We start from the raw sequence: 24217 nt of genomic DNA on the forward strand, positions 1-24217 counted from the left end.
GTTCCTTAGAACACAAATAATCTTTCCAAAGAATTATTTAAATAGAAAGAAAAGCCTACTATTAAACCCCACTTTAAATGGTACAATATTAGATAACATGAGAATTGCATAAATATCAAATATGATAACTTCAATAAAATTTTATTTCATTAAAAGCCATTAGGTTAATCTAAAGTCTATTTAGAATCTGTTCTGATGAGTAGAATTTAATTAAATAGCCCCAATCATACAAATTTAAAATTTTGAGTGTCTATCCAATTCTTTTTTCATAATGTATATTCCAGCAGACTTATGTGTATGAGAATAATAAGAGTTATTATAAGGATTGAAGGAAATAATGTATGTAAAGATATTAACACACACAGTTTTAACAATAACAGTGGTAAACAAAAACAAACATGTAGATATAGAGAACAGAGTAGTGGTTACCAGACAGGCAGTAGGGGAGGGTGAAATGGGTAACAGGGATCAACCATAGGGTGACCGACAGAAACTAAACTTTTGGTGGTGAGTACACGGTAGTGTATACAGAAGTTTAAATATAATGTCTTACACATGGAACATGTAATATTATAAACCAATGTTACCTCAATACATTTTTAATTAAAAATAAATAAATAATAATAGTGGTAGTAATAATACTTATATTCCACTCATTGTGTTTGGGAACAAGTAAGCTTTAATTTGAAATTTTCCATCTAAAATCTTGACACACATTAAGGCTTCTATAATGACCTCTAGTATGAAAGGTTTTAGAGTTTAATAGAGCATGTTCCAAACAGTGCTAAGGCAAGTCCACAAAAGTATTCTTAAAGTTGTACCAAATTGAGCGATATGCTTTTTGTTTATACGTAGCAATCAGAGCAAACACTTTGAGTCTGAACATATGGGGAAAATTTAGCAAATGAACTTTTTATCTTAAAAGCTAACAGATTCCCCACATGTAGCAATACATTCACGAAGCTATTATCTGGAAAAGATTAAAGGGTAAAGACACAAATAGATGGAACATGTGTGTGTGTGTGAGAGAGAGAGAGAGAGAGAGAGAAGGAGAGGGAGGAGGGGGGGAAGGCTTAGAAAATATGCATAGTGACGTGATGCAGGGGATGAGGAAAATAACTCAAGCAACATCTCACGTGAGGCTCTTCACTGCTGATCTAGTCCAGTTATTCTCAAACTTCAAGGTGCCTCATCATAATCACCTGGAGGGCTTGTTCAAACACAGATTGAGGGCCCCACACCAAGATTCTGACTAGTAGGTTTTAGGGGGCCCCAAATTTTGTATTTCTAACAAGTTCCCATGTGATGCTGATGCTTCTGGCTGAGGACCCCACTATGAGAACCACTGGTCTGGTTCGTAATAGGATGACAGCTTATTGCTTTGTTCTCCTGCTTGATAAGAAATCCGAAACACGTCTTTATGAACAATATGTATGACTGATACTATTCACGTTTTCTCAGATTTTACCAATTATTATGGAGAATAAGTTATTAAAGTTTAATTATTATACGTGTATACATGACGGAAATTATCTCATATCCTGGGAATTGCATGTAATATATAGCTCTATCCAATAAACATATTTTAGAACATTTAAACATAAATTAGATGCAGTAAGCATTTTTGCCCATGGCCAGTAAGTAAGAATAGAGAACATCACTTATACTGATACAAATTAAAACAACAATGAAACACCATTTTTCCCTTTCCAGAAAGGCAAAAACTAAAATGCTTTATAATGTCCTACACCCTGTTGATGGAATTTGAAGGTGAGACCACCTAGAAAGGGTGACTCCAGGGTATATCTAGTGATGAGATTTGGACCTATTGTTTATAGTTTATTATAGTTTCTTGTATTAAAATAAAACTATAAAATATTATATATGTAGTGAAAAATACATTGTAATGTTTTAAAAACTGGCCTTACTTCAGTGCAAGTTACAGATATGAGTAACATAATTTGTAATTAAACTTGTTTCTTTTGTGAATTCAAAACATCCTTTATCCTATAGTTAAATTCAATAATTTTGTAAACAATGTATTTAATAAATTAATGACTGGCGATGGTAAAGTGGCACAGGAGGAGAAAAAGTCCACACAGACAGACTGCAAAACAACCCGGAGAAAGGACCTGTGGCTGTGGAATCATGATTCCGTCCACTTGGGCTGTGTGACTCATACGTCATGACTGGACACCTTCTCCCTACAGAAATATCCATTAGCTGGTTAACTGCTCCCAAATGGCTCCAAGTGCCCTGACCACACAGGTTAATAACATTGCTTCTGGGCTAGCCGATGATGCTACATTCTCATATTTTTAAGGAATTATATACTAAGGAAGCACAGGCCAAATAAAGTACGTATATTACTTAACAGGGTACACTGAACAAAGGTCCTGCCACGTTTGCAGTAATTCCCTTTATTTCCTTGAACAAGTATCCTTTATTCACAGGAGAAACTCTTCTACAGCAACATGAAATTTCCTAAATGTCATCAGAGTTTATACAAATATATATATATACATATAAATGTGTATGTATATATATATATATATACATATATATGTGTGTATATATATATATATATATATATATATATATATATATATATATTTGGAGGTAAAAGAACCAAAAAAAGTATGACCAAAATCAATATCGAAACCTCTATTGCTATACTGCCTAAAATGTACCAAAGGAATTAACATTTCTGAGAGTTAATTTTCTTGATATGTAAATCAAATAAAAATATGAGATAAACTAATCATGTTTCACGCTAAAGAGGTTAAACAAGGCTGGGAAATAGTAAAGAAATTAATCTACATTTAGGACAAAGTTAACCTGTTTTGGAAGCCTCTGGGAACCACTTAACAGAAATTGCATAATCTTGCATAATAGCAGATCGACTGAATAGAAGTTTGCTGATTTAGCATTTAATTCTTGAAGAGCAATTATGGGGAAAAGAAGTTCTGTCAGATAATAAAATTAGCATTGCTACAGTATTTACATTTTTTAAATCTCTGGTGAGAAGTTAAATTTCATGGAGACAGACAAAATGTGTGTGTGTGTGTTGTGTTGCATATGTATACAACATACACACATGCCTACATACACACACACAACACACACATCCTCCAGTGGTATAATAAACCTCATTCTTTAACGATACAAATGTATCTCTTTTCCTGATTCCAGCTGAGTCAACTATGCCATCAAGCATTGACCAACAATAACACACGTGGCTATTTCTTTTTTAATTGGTCCTAAGCTTGTGCAGATTGTTTTTCTGTTTTCTAGCGTCAAAAAACAGGTATCCTTTAGTAAAATCTTGATACCCTTCCCCAACACGGGTATGTCTTCTAAGTTGATAATTTTCCCACAATTTTAATAAATTTTTAAAATTTCAAGTGAAAACAATCAACTTATCATACTTACAAAACTAGAACATAAGAAATCAGAATCTCTATTTTTTAGAATCTATTCTTTCTTGCACTTACATTTTAATGACTTCAGCACTGGTTTGCCCTCCCTTCACATTGACTACTCAGGTTATCTTTCTGAAACCTAGAAAGATGAGAAATTTCAACTGCTCAGAAACTACAGATGATCCCCCTTTGGTTGCAGAATAATCTTGGCACTCCTTACCGAAGGCACAACTTGATGCGACTTTTCAGTGCAGCCTCTACTCTCGCTGTAAGATTACACATAGCCTTTTCTCATCCCTCAACGTCACTGTAATTCCTGTGCTGTCTGTCGTCCACGCTCCCTTTGCCCTCCCCAGGGATCAATCTCCATCAGCAGCAGCAGCCCTGAGATCATCTGATTACAATTCTGCCTGGCTTCTCTGATGACCTACATATATTCCAGCCTGGAGCCCCAAGGGCACAGCTCTTCCTAGGTGAGCAGAGTGCCACCACTTAACAACCTTGTCTTAACTCCTCAGTCTGCCACTGGGAGAAAGGCTGAGTATGAGGAACAGACTTTACTGATAGTTTAGGGAAGTTGAGAAGAAAGTACAATATAGCAAATGAAATGTGACTGTTTACAGGAGGGAAAAAGACCAAGCCCTTCTCATGGTGTCGTCCCCCAAAATGACCCCCACTGCTAGTTCTAATGGCCTTTTCCATGATATTTAATGGTCTACTGCCCCATAGATTAATACCATGTTTTCAAAGCCTGACAGTCTATACCTTCATTCCTCTACAGGAAAATCCACCTCCTACTGACAGGGGTTCATATAATCTCAGTATCTTTCCCCATCCCCACCCGCAACCAGGACAGTCTGGTGAACATAACGGTCCAGTGGCCAGAGGATGTTTCCCAAAGCCTGAGATATGATTTCAAAAATCACACCACAGTGGGACTAGGGCCAGAAAATGTAGGGTTTGCCTTGGTTCTCCATGTCCTGCAGGGCGATTTAGAGCAGACTCCAACGCAGTACATCATTCTCTTTGAGTTCTTTTCACATGAGAGGGGAAGACATGACTCTTTACTCTCCCTTCAGTACCCCGGCCTCTTCTTGTAAGTTACCCTGCACAGGACACACACACTTGCACATGAACATGAACACGTACATTTGCCAGCACGCATTCATTCAATAGCTATCTTTTGAAACTTCCTATGTTTCAGCAACTGACATCAGAGGCGTGTTTACAGTGGTGAGCAAAGCCGACCTGGAGCTTACAGTCATGTGAGGCAGACAAGTCAGGTCAAGCACAAGCTTTAACTGCATGGTGTAATAAGCAGGGCTGAGGAAAACTGTAAAGCAGGCTCAAATTATCCACTCAAGGGTCCTAACCCGGTCTCGGGGGCAGAAGAGGTGTCTCCGAGGAAGTGACTCTGGCTTTCTGTCTGAACCATAAATACTGATTGGGTGAAAGAGGAAAACTTGTGACTGACCAGAGGAAGAATCTCTTAAAGCTTACAGTTGCACCAGAGTGCACCAAGCTGCTAAGACTGGCTCAAGGCAAATCCATCACCCCTACAAAACATAATTCCAATAATATACTACTGTGGCGGTGCATCAATAAAATCATATTATGAAGGACTGTAGTTTTTAAGCCCCGATCTGGCTATATTTGGAACTAAGTATATACATTTACCTTATATTTGAAAAGCTCTTTCTTTCAACATTTAACACCAGCCAATGCTAAAGTTATCTTTGGAACCATTTTCCTTTGATTACACAAGCCTCAATGGCACTTCATCTTCTGGCAAATAATAGACTGATTATATAGATTTGCTTTAACCTTCTGAAATTGCTGGGAAAGAGCATATCTATAAATACACAGTGATAATTGATGGTCAAAATGCCAGCCGGAGTTGGAGCTCATTGAACAATTTTAGGCTCAGGAAAGAGAACAAGTTAAAATTGCTCTAAGCTCATACTGCTTCTAAAGATTCTTCCCTTTATGCACCATGATTTCTGAACGGGTTCCAGTGATATTGTTACAGTCATAATATGTCTCTCATCTGAGTTGTCAAAATACAGCCATTATATTCTCTTAGCCTATTAATTCAGTAATGTTTGATTAAATGCATGGTAAAAACGAAAAATTCAAAAAGTAAGTAATCCAAATAGTATAAAAGGCTACCAAGTAAAAAAAAAAGTCTCCCTTTTGACGCCCAGTCCCCAATTTTGCCAGCAGAAGTTTCATACTATAAAAGTTCCCCTATGTTTTCTTCTTTGTCCTTAGCAATAGATCTTTTAGCTCTTTCCAAATAAGCACAGGAAGACCTCCTCCACAGTATTCCACCCCATAGTACGCCACCCTATGGTGGTATTTAACCTACCTATACTGATGGTCATTTAGTTCCTTCTCTTTTGTTTCTGTCACAGACACCATAGTTCTAAACACAAACACTGTTGTAAAGTATACAAAACTTCTGTAAATATATATATATCTTGATGTCTGTAGCAGACATACTAACATTCTCCAAATATTTAATTTTCTCCCCTGCATGGTTAGGCAATACCATGTGACTTTTATGTCCAGTGAAATGGCCAGTGAAAGGCCACAATTTGATCCTCCTTCCCTGCCATGGTGCTCCAGAAGTTTCAGCTACAAGATAGTGGAATTTCTATCTGATCAGCTATGGGAGCCAGAACCTTGCCCCTACCACCCAATCCTAACCCACTTTGGACTCCCAGCAGAAGTGAGAAATAACTTACTATCAAAGTGATCATCTTTGTCATAGCACTTGTTCCATGGATTTGGGTACTCACTCAGTAGACAAACTCTAAATACAATTGTACCCCTGTATCTTGTGCTTAAAAGCCACCATATAAATCAGCTCCCTTTATCTTGCTGAGGAAAATTGATGCTCAGAAATTTTAAATCCCCAAGTCTTTTTCTTTATAAGATTTTTATCAAACAGAATTGTTATTTAAAATCTTATAATATATAAATGTTATGTATACAAATAGGTATGTGTGTGTACTTCAACTGTAGTTCTTATTAGAATGCATATATTTGCTGTATAATATCATTCTTTTTCCTTGTTCTAGTCTCCCTACTTTCTTCCAGCCTGTGGATTGATAGTTTAACCTGACCCCCAGTCTTTCTTCATTTTACCTGCAGCAGACTGAGATTGTCAGCCTCCATGGATCACTCAGATCACCTGTCCCTTGATTCCAACTACCTATTCCAGTACTCTGTTGGAATTCCATGAGCACCACCATTGACTTAAATGATAATATGACCATTGTTGACATGTGACATATGTGCGGTTATGCACAGCACATGTATTACAATTCGCTTCCTTCGCAAAGAGTCTCTACTATAAACCTTGTCTACAGAGCTCGTGTCACAATGGTTAATTTTATATTTGCTTGCATGCGTATTTAATTATTACATGACTACCCTCTACTGTAAGCTTCACGAAGGCAGGGATCCATTTGCTTCATTTCTGTACTTCAGCCCAAACCCTTGGACTAGCATCTGGCTCATTCAATTTGCTCAACAAACATTTTTAGAATACTTTATTTTGTTTAATTATAATGATGGGTGCTTTTATAATTAACATAATGATATTCAAAGCAAATGTTCAACAAAAAATCCTTGGCGCATGAATATATAATCTGAGATCATTATTGTCCCTCTTGATTTGCCTTGACACTGATTGCACTGAAGTTTTATTTCATGTGTTTTGTAAAGTACTTAGATATGTTATGATTTTTACGTGCTCATATGCACCTGTACACCCTGATAAAGGTCCAGTATATATGAGTGTGTGTATTACACGCACATATATAAGTGAACTCTGTAAAATATTAATTTAAATCAGTGGTTCTCAGGGGCAATTTTGCCCTCCTCCCCAGGGGATGTTTGGTAATGTCTGGAGATATTTTTGGTTGTCACAAACCAGGGACAGAGGCTACTGGCCTCTAGTGGGTAGAGGTAGAATGTTGCTAAGTATCCTCCAATGCACAGGATGGCACCTCCCCCACCCCGAAAAAGAGCTATTCAGCCCAAAATGTTAATAGTGCCGAGACTAAGAAATCCTGACTTAAACCATGACCTTTAAATTTTAATACAGAAAAAAGTGTAATGCATTTTTTCTGAGTTAACATGTGTGATGCATGTCGTTATTCAGAGCAAGTAATATATTGGTTCCTTTTGTTGGAAATGAAATGTTTAGCTTCATCAGCTGTGGCAATCCATATAGTCTCAATGTCATCCTTGAAACTGGGAGAAAACGGAGTAAGTTTATATTTATAACATGTCTCTCTGAGCTAGGCTCTTCACGTTGGGATCTTGCTAAGTTCCAAGCGGGTCTCCTTGGTGTGCAGGACCCTTGCCCGGAGGTGCAGGGTCAGCTGTTAGAAGACAGTGAATGTGAACTAATGCCTAATCCCAAAGTCCCCTCTAGAATCTACCTCTATAAATCCTCGTTCTCTGTGTGTTTATGTAAGGGCTCACTCATCTTCTGCATTAGCAGCAAGTATAATTCCTTTGTGTGCCCAGAATGAACAATGTGAAAGATAAAATGGTGTTTCCCATTCCCTGGGGGAGAGGATCATTTTTATGATGCTCTAAGCTACTCGATTAGTCTTTTACAAGGGAACAAAGTAAGCTGTTCTATGTGTGCCTCAAGCAGAAAATCTTTTAAAACACATTTGCCTGAAACACTTTGAACACTGAATTTGCCCGTCCCTTCACAGCCTTGGAGGATTTAATAATTTATAGGTCTGTACACTGACCATAGGAATATTTTGTCATTGATGTTTCCATTAAATTATACTTGCTTGAAGTCAGCATGGGGTTGAAATTCTTTCCAGTGAATACTCTGATTTCTTTCACCGGCTTATCAAGGATGCTTATTGACAGTTTACATGGATAGCATCCTGCCTTTCTACATCATTTTTACAACAAACAATCACAACATTAAGGAAGATTCTTTATGAAGAAAAAAAAACTTGGACATCAATAAAAAGTATATTTTTCATCATCACTTCCTTGCTTTTACGCCCAGTCGAAAATTTTCTACTTAACTTATCCTTGAATTCAGCATAAACTTTAGAGAAGCAAGAATTCAGATCCCATCTGGTAACTTGCTTCAGCCCCTTGATTGAGACCTGATGACCAGGTTGGGGCTGGGGGTGGGGGCGAGTTTGGGTTTTCTCAAACTCTCTGAACTCAGAGAAGCAGATTACATAAAGGTTATATTTTTCATCCTCCTCCTCCCCCAAGTGAAATCATAAGAATGTGAGGGTAAATTGAAAACAGTGGGTCTTCAGCCAGCTGTTTGATCAGAATTTAGAACATTAAACGGATATTTATTGAGTTATACTATGTGTTTAATTATAAACTCCATGGGAGGCTGAGATACAAAAAGGAACACGTTTCAGTGTGAGGAATAAGATGATACACATATAACCATTATAAATGATAAACTAGTGTTAAGTAGCTCAGTGCGGTAGGAAGGAGGTACCATTTCAGCTGGTATTGGAACAAGAGAGGCAGGCAGAAATGGAAGGTAACAGTCCTTTTCATAGGGACCAATACAAAGGAGAGGAATACCCTAGGGTACTGGGAAGGGGGAAATCTGACTCTCTAGAGCCTTGCTGACCAATAGAAATTTAATGCATGCCACATACATGATTTTAAATTTCCTAGTAACCATGTTATATAAAATAAAATAGATAAAATTCATCATAATATTTAGCCCAATATATCCAAAATAGTATCATTTAACAAGCAATAAATATAAAATTATCAGCGATATTTTATATTAAGTTTCTGAAATTCAGTGTATGTTTTTAAATTACAGCACTTCTCAATTTGGACTGGTCACATTTTCAAGTGCTCAGTCGTCACATGGTACTACTGGCTACCCTATTGGACAGTGCAGCTCTAGAGTTTTTAACAAAGGCTATGGGGAGCCAGGAACGAGCTGAACAATGGAAAGAAGCAACGTGCATTTCTCCACTGTGGACTCTTTCTGCACCAGAATGTACAAAATGGGCAAAGGAATGCATGACTGCTTTGTATATTCTTCTGGACTACATGTCCAGTGGTTCAGCTTGCAGGAAGGCTGCTGGATAATACACTGGACCACCACCCCTCTCTTCTGTGAATGGAGTTACCCTTAGGCAATAAAAACCTATGCATTCTTGTAGCCAGTGGAAAAAGGCCCTGGAGAGGAGGGACTATGTCTTAGCTGTTTCAGTGTTTGGTACTAGAGGCACTCTGGCAAATTTTGGCTCAATAAATTGTGATGAAGATCTATAAGTAGGAAATGGAATTAAGAACATAGAAGATTAAAGACTGGCATGAAATATTTACATCCATGCATTTGTTTGTGTGTTACAGAATTTATATTCAGATATAAGATATGCAACTGATACACAATGGATATAAACATTAATATTTGAAAATTAATAAACACTTGACCAAGACAGCCTTAACATTCTCTTCAGTTTCATTAAACGTTAGACAGATTTCTTCCTGACTATAGGCTCTGACTTCCTTATCCTTAGAGGGTTTACTTAGAAAACTTGCAATTGTAAATTCCTCCTCTGCCCCTTTGGAAGGTATGTAAATCTTCTCCCAGGCTCTTGTCAGATTTACAACCCAGGGAATGTTTTCTCAGGGTCTTGGGAACCATCTCTTTGAAAGTAAACATCTCAGGAGATAGCACCCATACCTCCCAGTCTCTGTGGAAGAATAGGAGACTAACTTTGATGGACACCAATTAGCAAACACAAAGGCCTAATCACAGTGGAAAACACTTGCGAACTCAGGAATAATTCTGATGTGCTCAACATATCCCATTGACCAACCTCCCCCTTAATGTCCTCCAGGACATTTGCACTTACTCACCCCAGCACTTAAAATCCCTCCCACCTTATGTTTCAGGGGAGTTGAATTCAGTCTCTCTCCTCTATTACAATAGTCTAAATAAAGTCTTCCTTCCAGTACAATCTTTGCTTTTTCTTTTTTTGCGGTACGCGGGCCTCTCACTGCTGTGGCCTCTCCCGTTGCAGAGCACAGTATCCGGACACGCAGGCTCAGCGGCCATGGCTCACGGGCCTAGCCTCTCTGTGGCATGTGGGATCTTCCCGGACTGGGGCACGAACCCGTGTCCCCTGCATCGGCAGGCGGACTCTCAACCACTGTGCCACCAGGGAAGCCCCAACCTTTGCTTTGACAACTTATTAATGTATAATTTTCCTAGTTCCAAAAATAATGTAGGAAATGAAGTAGAGCTAAATAATAAACATGAAATGTAGAATAAAGAGAAATATAAAGATAGGGGACTTATAATGGAGCCAAGCAAATTGCCTTGGAACATCTAGAAGAGGTGACCCAGAGAGGGAAAAAATCATGTATTCATGGGAAAAAGATGAGGTAGGATTTAATGATCTAATCTGTATTTATGTGGGGAAAAATGAATTTACAAATATTCGCTGGAAGTGTACAACCCTACTATAAATTGAGATGGTCTGGGCATATCAGTCATTTTTATGTCTAGCTAAGATGTCTTTCAGTTTCTCATGGAGGTCCTTCATCATATACATTACTCTGTCATCTGGTAAGTGTCTTCCTCATTATGTCCCTTTTTACTCTGAGTGCTCTGCATGTTCTTGGCTTTCCTGGCTGCGTGTGAACCCTCACCTGGACTTTAGAGGTTAACCTGTAAAGTTATCCTGGGCGTCTCATTAAGTCCTGTTTCACAGGTCAGGGTCCATCATCAGTTTTATCTTCTGAATTGTCCTAACAGTCCAGGGAATTTATTCTTGCTCTAGGTATGGGCTAAAACAGAAGGATACAAAGGGTATCTCTAAAAGATCTAAAATATATATCACTTATAGGAGTCAGAATACATTTCCGATGAATAGATCATTAGCCTGTGGAGTGTGGCATTTAAAAAAATGTTTTACAGTCAAACATCCGATCAGAATATCTATAAGTAGTGCTCACATAAATCCTTTAGCGAATTATATCTATAAATGCAAACAAAAACATCTTGGAAGCGTATTTTCCATCATTAATCATAAATATGTTGCTCCTCAGAGTTATGAATTCAGCAAGGCAAGCAGAGTTTTATATAGCAACAGATCTTAAAACACTGTTAGGTAGAATATAAGATATGTAAATTAAGATATTTAGCCTGGCCAAACAATAAAGTCATTGGAACTAGCAAAAGCATAAACCTAAGATTATTTATATGAATCAACAATCACACAATGTGTATTTCAAAAATCAGCATATATAACGAAAGTTGTGTAATGGGTGTCCGTTTTCTTTTCCTGGAAGTTGGCTCGGTACTTCTCCCGTGTCCTAATATTAAAATAGAAACTAAAGTTTGTAGAGTTAAGAATCTCTAAATTGGTTGTTAATGGATTCTAGAAATTATGGATGGGATAGAATTTTTAAAACCTTTTTACAGATCTTTCATGCTTCTTTCATCAAGTGAGTTCAGAACTTTTCAAATATACCCTAGAATTCTATGAATCACAAGAATAATGGACACAGTCTGGCATTTTATGAAAGGAGAAATATATTCTCTAGCTTTGTGAAAAAACAAATGCTTCTTCTCTGGCACTCATTAGATTTTTGTTTAGAAAACAAAAGAAGAAAGAGAGAAGAAAACATGGGATTTTTTTTCTTTAGTATATATCAACTCTGAGAGTGCCCATATATATTAAATAAACACTACATATTGAAATACATTTTATGTCTATATTTTACTAGTCCCAACAAAATATTTTCCATGTGCTTGTGGTCGTTTTTCCTGTTCCAAATCGGTTCTTTTTCGATGAAACTACCAGATTTAAATGCAGTTATAACACAGAGTATTCACCAAGTGAACTATTCTTTAAAACTTATCATTTCTAAAATAACCCATCAAATCATGCAAACTAATAAGAATGGATAGAAAGATAAGTACTTTCCAGTATTTACAACTGGAAGACTGTTTAAAGAATAAGTTTCTTTATCTTTTGCGGAGCACGGGCTCAAGGCACTCGGGCTCCAGTAGTTGTGGCACACAGGTTCAGTAGTTGTGGCTCACGGGCTCTAGAGCACAGGCTCAGTAGTTGTGGCGCATGGTCTTAGTTGCTCCATGGCACGTGGGATCTTCCTGGACCAGGGATTGAACCCATGTCCCCTGCATTGGCAGGAGGATTCTTAACCACTGTGCCACCAGGGAAGTCCCCTAAGTCAGATCATTTTAAACTTAGAAAATAGACCTATATGAAAGATATAATATGAAGAGAGCTATAAAAATATAATATGGAGAAAAATATAATATGAAAAATAGTTTATGAAGAGAAATGCAAATTAGAATGACAGAAAAAATAACTTCAATATGAGAGAAGACATTACTTGGGCTCTGAGACAAATACACTTCCTGAATTGACCTCAAATCCTATGTGATTTTTTGCTTAGTCTTGTCCTATTATTTCTTCAAGAATTTAACATCCTAGCACTTTAGTTTCTTTCCAAAGTGAGAATTATCTGAAAAGAAGTGGGAGCATTTGACAGAGTGCATTGATTTTTCATTACCTGCACATTTGCTGATTTACGGTATTGGTTTGTAGGAAAAAAAAATAGTTAAATTATTGCAAAGCAGTGATCAGCTTATGAAAAGCTAGAGAGTGGTCCAAACAAAAGCTCAGAGCCATGACATTACTGACTGCATGTCCTGTCTTAATGAACTGTGTAAACCACCCTCCGTTACAAATGCTGCTAGTTTAACCTAACTTCACATTGTTTTCTCCTTTAAATGTTTCAAACACTGAAGTCATAGAGTAATCTGAATCTCTATTAATCACCATCTCCTTGGGATCGCCACATCCCAAGCCCCACTTGAAGCTGGTCTAAAATGTTTTTACTTTGTACGTTTAAATAACAAAGTAGAGGTGGCCAGGAAAGGTGAGAAGTGTTTTACTCTTCCTCAGGTCAAAAAAAACAATCATAGAATTTGTTTCACAAAAATTCAGGTGTATTTTTCATTTCCAACTAAGAATGAAAAATGTGACTCATGTTGTCTCGGTTAGAGCTGCACTCGGGGCTCATACTTTGCCTTAGTTTCTCATCGATCAGAATATTTTTCACCGAGATGAACTCTAAGTGGATCCAGCATTCAGCATTTTTTGAAAAGCTTTCATCATTCTTCTCAGTGTTAGTCCTACCTGTACCCTACGAAAGAAGTCTAACCCAGTGTGCCTTTGAAGGTAAACTCCTAAAATCTACCTGGAGTAAACTGCCAGACGATACCCTGGATTAAATCAATTACGATGACAACTCGGATTGATTCCTACCTAACATTCCGTTCAAAGTCAATTTTAAGCAATTCTTATCCTGCATTATGTTGGTCCTCAGGTCTCTTCTAGGCTCTTGAAGGGCTAATATGCCCACCCCCTTGAGTGTCTATTATAGAACACAGCAGTTTTAAATACATCTATGCTTCCTAGGCTGGATTAAGTGTGGACACAGTGAAGCTATTTTATTAAGTGTTAAAACATATGGAGGTTGCCACTGTGTGCTTAAACACTATAGACTATTTCATCAACTAAAAGGTGAAATGTTTGTTTTCACAGGATTAACTGCAATAATGTATTCAAAATCATTGACACATATTATTTGATACATGACATCTATTATTACTCTTGCTGAAATTTTAAATTAGGAAAATTTTAAAGGTTTTACTGAACTATATACACAGAAAAGTGCTCATCTAATCAATTTACAGTCTAATAAATTCTCAAAGGCTAAAATTTGAACACCAAAGCTCAACATTTCCAAATAAAAGTCTTCTGGTTTACACTACATTTTTTCCAGTTCTTTTTTAATTTCCATATAATCTAAAGCCTAAGAAATGTTCAGTTAATACCACAGAATTCAAAGATACAACAATATAAGCTTCAGGGTAGGGTTTTACTACCTATACGCTGATCTGAGCCTTTGTTCACAAAGCAATATAAACTTGATTGTTTTTCTTAACTGGGCAGTTAATTAAAAACAGATTTTTTTTTCTTCTGTGTTTGGGGGGAAGGTGAGTAGGGTATAAAGACTGGAATTAACTTTTATTGAGTACCTGTAAAGAGCCAGGTACTGTGATCGACATTGTCACATTGGTTTTGCACAGTAGGGATACTGTATACTTACAACATCCCTATGAAGAAAATATTTATTCTTACAGATAAGGAAACTGAGGTACAGATGGGTTGAGTATCCCTCCCAATACCCACACCTTGTAAACAGAACACTAGAATTCCAATTCCAATGGGACCCCATGATCTTGCTATCATCCCAGGTTGCCACTGACGCTGAAATTGTATTTCCAAGATCAAAGAATCCAATTCCAACAGTTCCTTTTCCAAGACTGCTGCTAATAAGTTTTACCATTACAAATATTACTCCTCATATCAAAAATAGACTAAAAAAAACTGTTTCTGGGTTTCCCTGGTGGCGCAGTGGTTGGGATTTCGCCTGCCGTTGCAGGGGACACGGGTTCATGCCCCGGTCCGGGAGGATCCCACATGCTGCAGAGCGGCTGGGCCCGTGAGCCATGGCCGCTGAGCCTGCGCGTCCGGAGCCTGTGCTCCGCAACGGGAGAGGCCACAGCAGTGAGAGGCCCGCGTACCGCAAAACAAACAAACGAACAAACAAACTGTTTCTCAGGTTCAGCTTGACAGAATTCTTTCTCATCCATAGGCCAACAGAACATTCCACCAAAGGCACACACCACCTTTTTTTTTTGTGCTCAGTCTTACATGTCCATCTTTCACACTATTAGTCAGCATCAGAGGAAGTGAGCCAGAGAGGAATTTAAACCCACCAGCTAAAGAGAGTCAGAATATAAAACTGATTGATGTCCCTGGGTATGTTTCTACTGGGAAAATCAGAATTCTGGCTTTTTGCTTTATTCCATTTCTGCATGACTAATTTACCCCGTTGAAAATTTCTATTTGGAACTTCACATTCATTAATTTTTTTATCCTACAACACCCTGTCTTTGGAATTTTTCTTCCTCATTCTTATTTTCCCCAATCACCTACTATATAAATCCTGGAGAAATGTCTGACTTACCTTTCTTCATTCCCCTTTATCCAGTGGGTCAGGGAGTTCTGTGGATTCTTCATTTGAATTGTCCCACCTCTCTCTCCTTGTGCTTCTCACTGGACAAAACAATTCTCACTTCCTAATTCCCTCACTAACTTCACATCTCTCAGTCTCCTATTGCTAGTCGGCCTTAAGCTGTTTCAGTTAATGAACCTCTTGCCATGTCCTTCTTCTGCTTGCTTAACTTTTAAAGTAAGTTCCTGCCTGTTTCCCAGTTATTAAAGTCTCATGCAAGCTCTCCATAATCTGCCTCATCCAGTCTTTAAGGCACAGATATTCTCATTCTTCCCTCTGTTGGCCATGCCTCTCCCCACAAATACCCTACACACCCTTCCCCTTCATAGGATTCAACACTATTATTTTAAGAGGCCACAACATGATATTCTAGGCAACTTTATTCAGCACTATGCTGAACTAAGAAGATAACAGGTATGTGAAAATTAAACAGATGAGTGAACTTTATCAATATTTATTAACTGGTGTTCAGGATTTTTTCTTCTTAGAAGAACCAAAATGATATAATTAACTAATATAAGTTATTTGTATTCCCTCTTTTAAAACAACTATACTTGCACGAAAACCTTGCATTGCCTAAAGGGTATTAATGACTTTTCAATATGAATGACAAAGCAATTGCTTTAATAATAACTTTTCATTTTTAAAAAGCTTATCCTCCATCGGCATCTTGTTATATCACTGATAATGCAGAATAATCACCCCATCTCAAGATCCTTAACTTAGTCACATCTGAAAAGACCTCTTTTCTTGATAGAGTAACATTTATAGGTTCTGGGGAGTAGAATTTGAAATCTTTGGGTGGCAATTAATCAGTCTCCTACAGGCATATAGAAGATTATTGTAAGCCATTATTTCTTAACTGTTACTCCAGCTATGTAACAGTTTTGGAGTCAGAAATTTCTATGGAGCTGCAATTAAGTGATAACCGATAGGTGGTATTAAGAGTCAGACTCTCTCAAGCTCTTTTGTACTAAAGAAGGAAGAGCTTTAGAAAATATTTTGCTTATAAAATTTTAGTGCTGATGAAAATGGTGATTTAAAATATAATAAAAAAATTTATAAGTAAAATGACTACCGGCATCCTCTGTGTAAAGCACTTCACTGATAGGTAGTTTTAGTTAAAGTACTTTTAAAGGGTAGAACGTAAAAAGTGGATCCACGTGAGATACAGAGAACAGATTGGTGGTTGTCACAGGCTGGGGATGGGGAGATAGGAAGAACAGGTGAAGAACAGGGTCAAAATGTACAAACTTCTAGCTAAAAAATAAATAAGTCATGGTGACTACAATTAACAATCTGTACGGCATATTTCAAAGTTGATAAGAAAGTAGATCTTAAAAGTTCTCATCACAAGAAAAAAATTTCTGTAAGAATGTATGCTGATGGATGTTAACAAGACATTGTGGTGAATTTTGCAATATATACAAATATCGAATCGTGTTGTACACCCGAAAATAATATAATGTGATATGTTAATTATACCTATCTACGTGGAGACTATTCATATGTAAAAACTTCACAAATATTTTTTTAAAGTTAAAAAAGAACATGGGAGAAAAAGGTACGTTATAAGAACCTGAAAGGGCACTATCAGGGAGGAGAAAAATCTACAATTCTGGGATGGGATGTCATGGAAATATATTAGTAAATGAGTTTTCCTAATTATCTACAAGCAGAAATGGGAAATTCTCATTACACTTTTAGCTAACCTTTTTTAAGAAAGTGTGATATTATTAAAAGTTGTTTCTATGATATTTAAGGAAGTTCGTGGTCTCAGATTCTCTGTTTTCTGATGGCTCTTTAACCGTCTTTTCCTAAGAGTCTCCTATGAGATTGGCAGTCCTTTCAGTTTGGGAGGATTTTCTTCCTAAACAACCTGGAAGTATTTCAAGAACTGTTTTTAGTAGTAATTCAGTGCTTTATTGGCTGATGTTGATTGAGAGGCATAAAAGGCATAAAAATTTAAAGAACTATTTTAAACTTTAAAACTGTTTCCATTTGATTTTAGTTTGAAAGTTTGAAGTAGCTCCTATTTTATAAGAATTCTTTCACCTACCATCAACTAATATCATAAAAAAGAAGTATTTGCTTACACAGAATTTTATACCCGGAAAAAAGTGAGAAAGACTGAGACAGCACATCTTAAATCATCAATGTTGTGTTAATATTCAGATACATTACCTTAATTCTAATTTTAATAAAAGGATAAATAACCTTGTTTATTGAAACTATACATATCATTAATCTTGATTGGCTGCAATAATAAAAATTATTCAAATACTTTTTTCCATCTAATAAAAGCTTTAAACTGTTGAAAATGTCACCGTACATACGAATCTCTGATATTTTCTCCTTTTCTGTTATCAGAACTTTAATCCTCAATGACTGTGATTCCTCTGTCCCATACCCCTGTTCCTTCTGCTGCCTGCCACTCCATTTCAAAAGTTTAATTCCCCAGTTGGGAAGCACTGCTGTTGGTCAAAATACTGTCAATGTCTTTATTATTGAACAAACACTTTATTTATATAGTCATGCATACTTTACTCCCTTCCTTCTCTCATGTATTCAGGAAATATCTAATAAACATGTTGCAGGCTTTGGACTTAATGCTGAGGAGACAGAGATAAGTAAGACAGAGCTACTAGCCAGGGGAAGGTCATAACCTAGTGGCTGGGGCAGAATCACCAACATGGGTCTCCCAACCTCAGCACTCCTGACAGGTAGGACCAGACAATTCTTTGTTGTGGGAGGCTATTCTGAGCATCATAGAACTTTTATCAGTATCCCTGGCCTACATCCAGTGGATGCCAGGAGCATCGCCCCAGTTGTGGCAACCAAAATGTTTCCAGATATTGCCAAATGTCCCCTATGGAGAAAGATGGCCCCCAGCTAAGAACTATAGTTATACACCAACGTGTCAGATTCAGAAATAACACAAAGGTTGGAGGTTGAGAAAAGATCAGAGAAGGCTACATAGAAAAGGTGGAATTTGAGCCAAATCTTAAAGAAGATGCATCGATTAGCCAGTTTTACACTGTTTCCAGAAAATTCTAAGTAAGGGAAATATTACACACAAAGGCACAGAGGGGAGCTTTTGCATGATTAATGTGCAGACAGACAAGGGAATTACAAAACATGGGTGCTTTGAGAGGTATAAATGTAAGCAAATGTCAAGTAGTAAGGCTGAAGTTACAGGGAAATGTCAGATACAAAAGACTTTGGGTAACATGTCAATGCTATGGACTTTATCTTATAAAAAATGAGCAGCTGTTGCAACATGACAGGAGAGCTGGGTTTTGAATAGATACCTTTTGTATTCCCGTTAGAGTACAAGATCTATAAAGACAAATCGTGTGTGTTTTCAAATATGACACACACACAGCAGAATTATCATACATATTCAACAGATATTTGTTGAATGAATAATAATACTAACGATAATAGCATTAAGCACTGGTATTTATTACACTCTCATTGTGTGTGTGTGTGGTACTCTCTAACTGTTTACATGAACGACAAAGCTGGGGATCATACCTGTGATGGGAAGGATCTTGGAGGCAAGGAAATGGTTAGAATGTACTGAAATATGACACATTTTAGAAATAATAGGAAAGTAAAAGCAACACTAGCAAATGCTAACGCCAAAGAATATCAAGTGATATCCATCCATCCATTTGGTGTCAAAACTCACACTCGATCTCATGCTAGGTTATTACCTAGTGCTCTATTTTAATATGATGCTGCCCCTCTTATACCATAGTTTCCCTCTGTTAAGCTCTCTTTCGTTTTTTTTTGTTTGTTTGTTTGTTTGGTTGGTTAGGCCTTCATTTACTTCTTTAATTTTTCTGTTTATAAAAGTTCAAAATTCAATTAACTATCAAGTTAAGAAGAAAAAAAGGGAATTTTATTCGAGCCAAACTGAGGATTATAGCCCGGGAAGCAGATTCTCAGAAAGCTCTGAGAACTGTTCCGCCTGTTAGAAGTTGAAGGCACATCATGTACATTTTTAAGACAAAGGATCGTACATCAGAATGGCATACTGATGTTTCACACAAAGGTCACGGAGGATACACGGTCCAGGTCAGCACGTACAAAGTGAGCAACAAGTCACCATGACCCCCTACGGAGCTGGGAAAAAACACTCTTCTTTTAAGAAGTTACACTGCTGGTGTCAGAAGAAAGAAAAAAAAAATTGATCTTTACAGTTGAACAGGCACGCTCATCTTTGAGAGTCTCTGGGTTAATGTATAATGCAGATGTGCACTGCACATTAGGGAGGGAAACAGCCCAAACAAAGACACAGAGAGATAATGTTATGTTTAACTCTTTTTCTTGTCCTGCTTTAAAATATAAATTTTATTGCCTCATCACTATCAATGTTTTTGGCGAGTGTTCTTACAGACATCTTTCTGTGAGTACCACCACATGGCTTACTAATTATCAGGGAAATGCAAATCAAAACCACAATGAGAGGCTTCCCTGGTGGCGCCGTGGTTAAGAATCTGCCTGCCAGTGTAGGGGACACGGGTTGAGTCCTGGTCCGGGAAGATCCCACATGCCATGGAGCAACTAAGCCTGTGCACCACAACTACTGAGCCTGCGCTCTAGGGCCCGCCAGCCACAACTACTGAAGCCCGAGCTCCCAGAGCCCATGCTCCACAATAAGAGAAGCCACCGCGATGAGAAGCCTGAGCACCGCAACCAAGAGTAGCCCCCGCTTGCCACAACTAGAGAAAGCCTGTGCACAGCAATGGAGACCCAATGCAGCCAAAAATTTAAAAAAAAACACAAAAAAAACCCCACAGTGAGATATCACCTCACACCTGTCAGAATGACTATTATCAAAAAGACAACAAATAACAAATTGTGGTGAGATTGTGGAGAAAAAGGAACCCTCACACATGCTGGGAATGTAGACTGGTACAGCCACTATAGACAACAGCATGGAGGGTCCTCAAAAAATTAAAAATAGAACTACCATAAGATCCAGCAATTCCACACCTGGGTATCGATCTGAAGAAAATAAAAATCCTAGTTCAAAGAGATATAAGTCCCCCTATGTTCATCACAGCATTATTTACAATAGCCAAGGTATGGAAGCAACCTAAATGTCCCTCAGCAGATAGATAAAGAACATGTGGTCTGTACATACAATGGTCATTAAAAAGAAGAAGAAGAAATCTTGCCATTTGCAACAACATGGATGGATCTAGAGGATCACATGCCAAGTGAAATAACTCAGACAGAGAAGATAAATTTCTCTTTTTTAAGCAAACATTAGTATCTACCTTGTCATCCTTACTTAAGTTCTATAATGAGCAAGTGAGATAACCTTTGGAAGTTGCTTAAGCAACATAAATGATCATTAAGACCCGCGGTTAAAACGTACATGGAAATATATGTTCTGCCCAATGTGGCATACACTTATATTCTATCAATTTCCTTCTGAAGAACATTCCCAATGTTCCTGCATACATTAGTTTATTGATTGGGTTTCAGTATAAATACAAGCATACCTCATTTTATTGCACTTTGATTTATGGCACTTCACAGATATTGCATTTTCTACAAACTGAAGGTTTGTGGCAACCCTGCATCAAGCAAGTCTGTCAACATCATTTTCCCAACATCATTTGCTCACTTCATGTCTCAGTGACACATTTTGGTACTTCTCTCAATATTTCAAACTTTTTCATTATTACTGTATTTGTTATGGTGACCTGTGATCAGAGATCTCTGATGTCACCATCCTAATTGTTTGGGGGCACCATGAGCTGTGACCATATAAGACAGCAAACCTAACTCATAAATGTTGTGTGTGTTCTGACTGCTCCCCCGACAAGCCATTCCTTGTCTCTCTCCGTCTCCTCAGGCCTCCCTATTCCCTGAAACACAACAACATGAAATCAGGCCAATTAATAACCCTACAGTGACTTCTAAGTGACCAAGTGAAAGGAAGAGTCACATGTCTTTAAATCTCACTTTAAATCAAAAGCTAGAAATGATTAAGCTTAGTGAGGAATGCATGTCAAAAGCCAATACAGGTCAGAAGCTAGGCCTCTTGTAGCCAAACAGTTAGCCAAGTTGTGAATGCAAAGGAAAAGTTCTTGAAGGAAATTAAAAGTGCTACTCCTGTGAATACATGAATGATAAGAAATCAAAACAGCTTTATTGACGATATGGAGAAAGTTTTGGTGGTCCAGACAGAAGATCAATCCAGCCACGACATTTTAAGCCAGAGCCTAATCTACAGCAAGGTAGGTCCTAACTCTCTTCAATTCTATGAAGGCTGAGAGAGGTGAGGAAGCTGCAGAAAAAATGTCTGAAGCTAGTAGAGGTTGGCTCACGAGGCTTAAGGAGAGAAGCCATCTCTATAACACGAAAGTACAAAGTGAAGCAGCAACTGATGGTACAGAAGCTGCAGGAAGCTATCCAGAAGGTCTAGCTAAGATCACTAATGAAGCTAGCTACACTAAAGAACAGACTTTCATAGCTAGAGAAGAGAAGTCAATGCTTGGTTTCAAAGCTTCAAAGGACAGGCTGACTCTCTTGTTAGGGGCCAATGCAGCTGGTGACTTGAAGTTGAAGCCAACACTCATTTATCATTCCAAAAATCGTACAGCCCTTAAGACTTAGGCTAAATCTACTCTTCCTGTGCTCTGTAAGTGGAACAACAAAGCCTAGGTGGCAGCACATCTGTTTACAACATGGTTTACTGCATATTTTAAGGCCCCCATTGAGACCTACTGCTCAGGAATAAAAGGTTCCTTTCAAAATATTACTGCTCAATAACAAGGCACCTGGTCACCCAAGAGCTCTGATGGACATGGACAATAAGATTAATGTTGTTTTCATGGCTGCTAACACTACATCCATTCTGTAGCCCACGGATCATGGGGTAATTTTGACTTTCGAGTCTCATCATTTTGCAAGGCTATAGCTGCCACAGATAGTGATTTCCTCTGACAGATCTGGGCAAAGTCAATTTAAAACCCTCTGAAAGGAATTCATCATTCTAGATGCCATTAAGAGCATTCATGATTCATGGGAAGTGGTCAAAATATCAACATTAACAGGAGTTTGGAAGAAGTCCAACCCTCATGGATGACTTTGAGATGTACAAGATTTCAGTGCAGGAAGTAACTGCAGATGTGGTGGAAAGAGCAAGAAAACTGGTATTAGAAGTGGAGCCTGAGGATGTGACTGAATGGCTGCAATCTTATGATAAAACTTGAACGCATCAAGAGTTGCTTCTTATGGATGAGCAAAGAAAGTGGTTTCTTGAGATGGATCCTACTCCTGGTGAAGATGCTGTGAAGACTGTTGAAATAACAACAAAGGATTTAGAGTATTACATGAACTTAGTTAATAAAACAGCAGCAGTGCTTGAGAGGACTGATCCCAATTTTGAAAAAATAAAGTGCTATCGTGGATAAAATACTCTCAGATAACATCGCACGCTACAGAGAAATCAGTCATGAAAGGAAGAGTCACTTAATGCGGCAAACTTCATCGCTGTTTCATTTTAAGAAATTGCAAAGCCACCCCAAACTTAGTAACCATCTCCCTGGTCAGTCAGCAGCCATCAACATCAAGACAAGAGCCTCCACCAGCAAAAAGATTAGGACTCACTGAAAGCTCAAATATTGTTTAGCATTTTTTAGGAATAAAGTGTTTTTAATTAAGGTATATACATTGGTTTTTTTAGACATCATGCTACTGCACGCTTAAGAGATTACAGTGTAGTGTAAATATAACTTTTATATGGACTGCGAAACCAAAATAACTCGTGAGACTAGTTTTATTGTGATATTTGGTTTATTGCAGTGGTCTAGAACCAAACCTGCAACATCTCCGAGGTATGCCTATAGATGGAATTGAGATCTCATCAAAGTAAATACAGAGTGCATTTCAACACACGAAAAAGCAAGCGTTTGCTATCAAATATTTTAGACGTGAAGTATCTTTTCTTTCCTTCTCTAAAACAAATGCACAGTAAATGTACTTTTACTTCTTAAAAGTAACAACTGCTAATTATCTAAAAAGCTTTGTAAAGTTGTTGAAAATACAGAGATTTTTATCCTCAACAAAACTTAAATAGTTGAAACTTAACTGTGGAGTTTTAAAAGAATTTCATGCACATGGCATTTAGAAGTAAGTCAAGCATGTATAGACTTTATATCAAAAATTTTCATGCTGCCGGTAACAATGTTGTGACCAGGGATTTTGTCCTTTGTCTGTTTACAGCTTTTATGTCTGTTTTTCAGATGAGAAACTTTAATGATGGAAGTGCACAGTCAATGAGCCAACTGTGTCCCTCCTCAGTTTCATTCTATTTTGACAGTTCATTTCATTTCTCCAATTTAAAAAGTAAATTTTGAATCTTATTTCTGTGCTACAGACTGTATGTCCTCACATCCAACACGATGCCATTTGTGATTTTAATGAGACACATTCCCAATGCCTTCCTTTAAGTCACTGATATCTATTTTAAAATAACACTTGCCCCCTGCTGAACAGTACCAGAAGTTTTTTATTTTATTCTGTTGACAAGTATCTGAATGATAACTTATTGAATAGTTACCTCATACTTCTATGGTCTACAAAGTGCTATAAACTGACCAACA

The 24217-nt window shown here is 37.6% G+C and overlaps 1 pseudogene; it reads left to right on the plus strand.

Annotated features, from left to right (window-relative positions):
• The first annotated feature begins 19586 nt into the window (after positions 1–19586).
• On the plus strand, positions 19587–23244 carry LOC114885426 (annotated as a pseudogene).
• Positions 23245–24217: the final 973 nt, after the last annotated feature.

This window comes from Monodon monoceros, unplaced genomic scaffold, assembly GCF_005190385.1.
Source record: "Monodon monoceros isolate NGI ecotype Baffin Bay Population unplaced genomic scaffold, NGI_Narwhal_1 Super_Scaffold_10, whole genome shotgun sequence".
NCBI lineage: Eukaryota > Metazoa > Chordata > Mammalia > Artiodactyla > Monodontidae > Monodon > Monodon monoceros.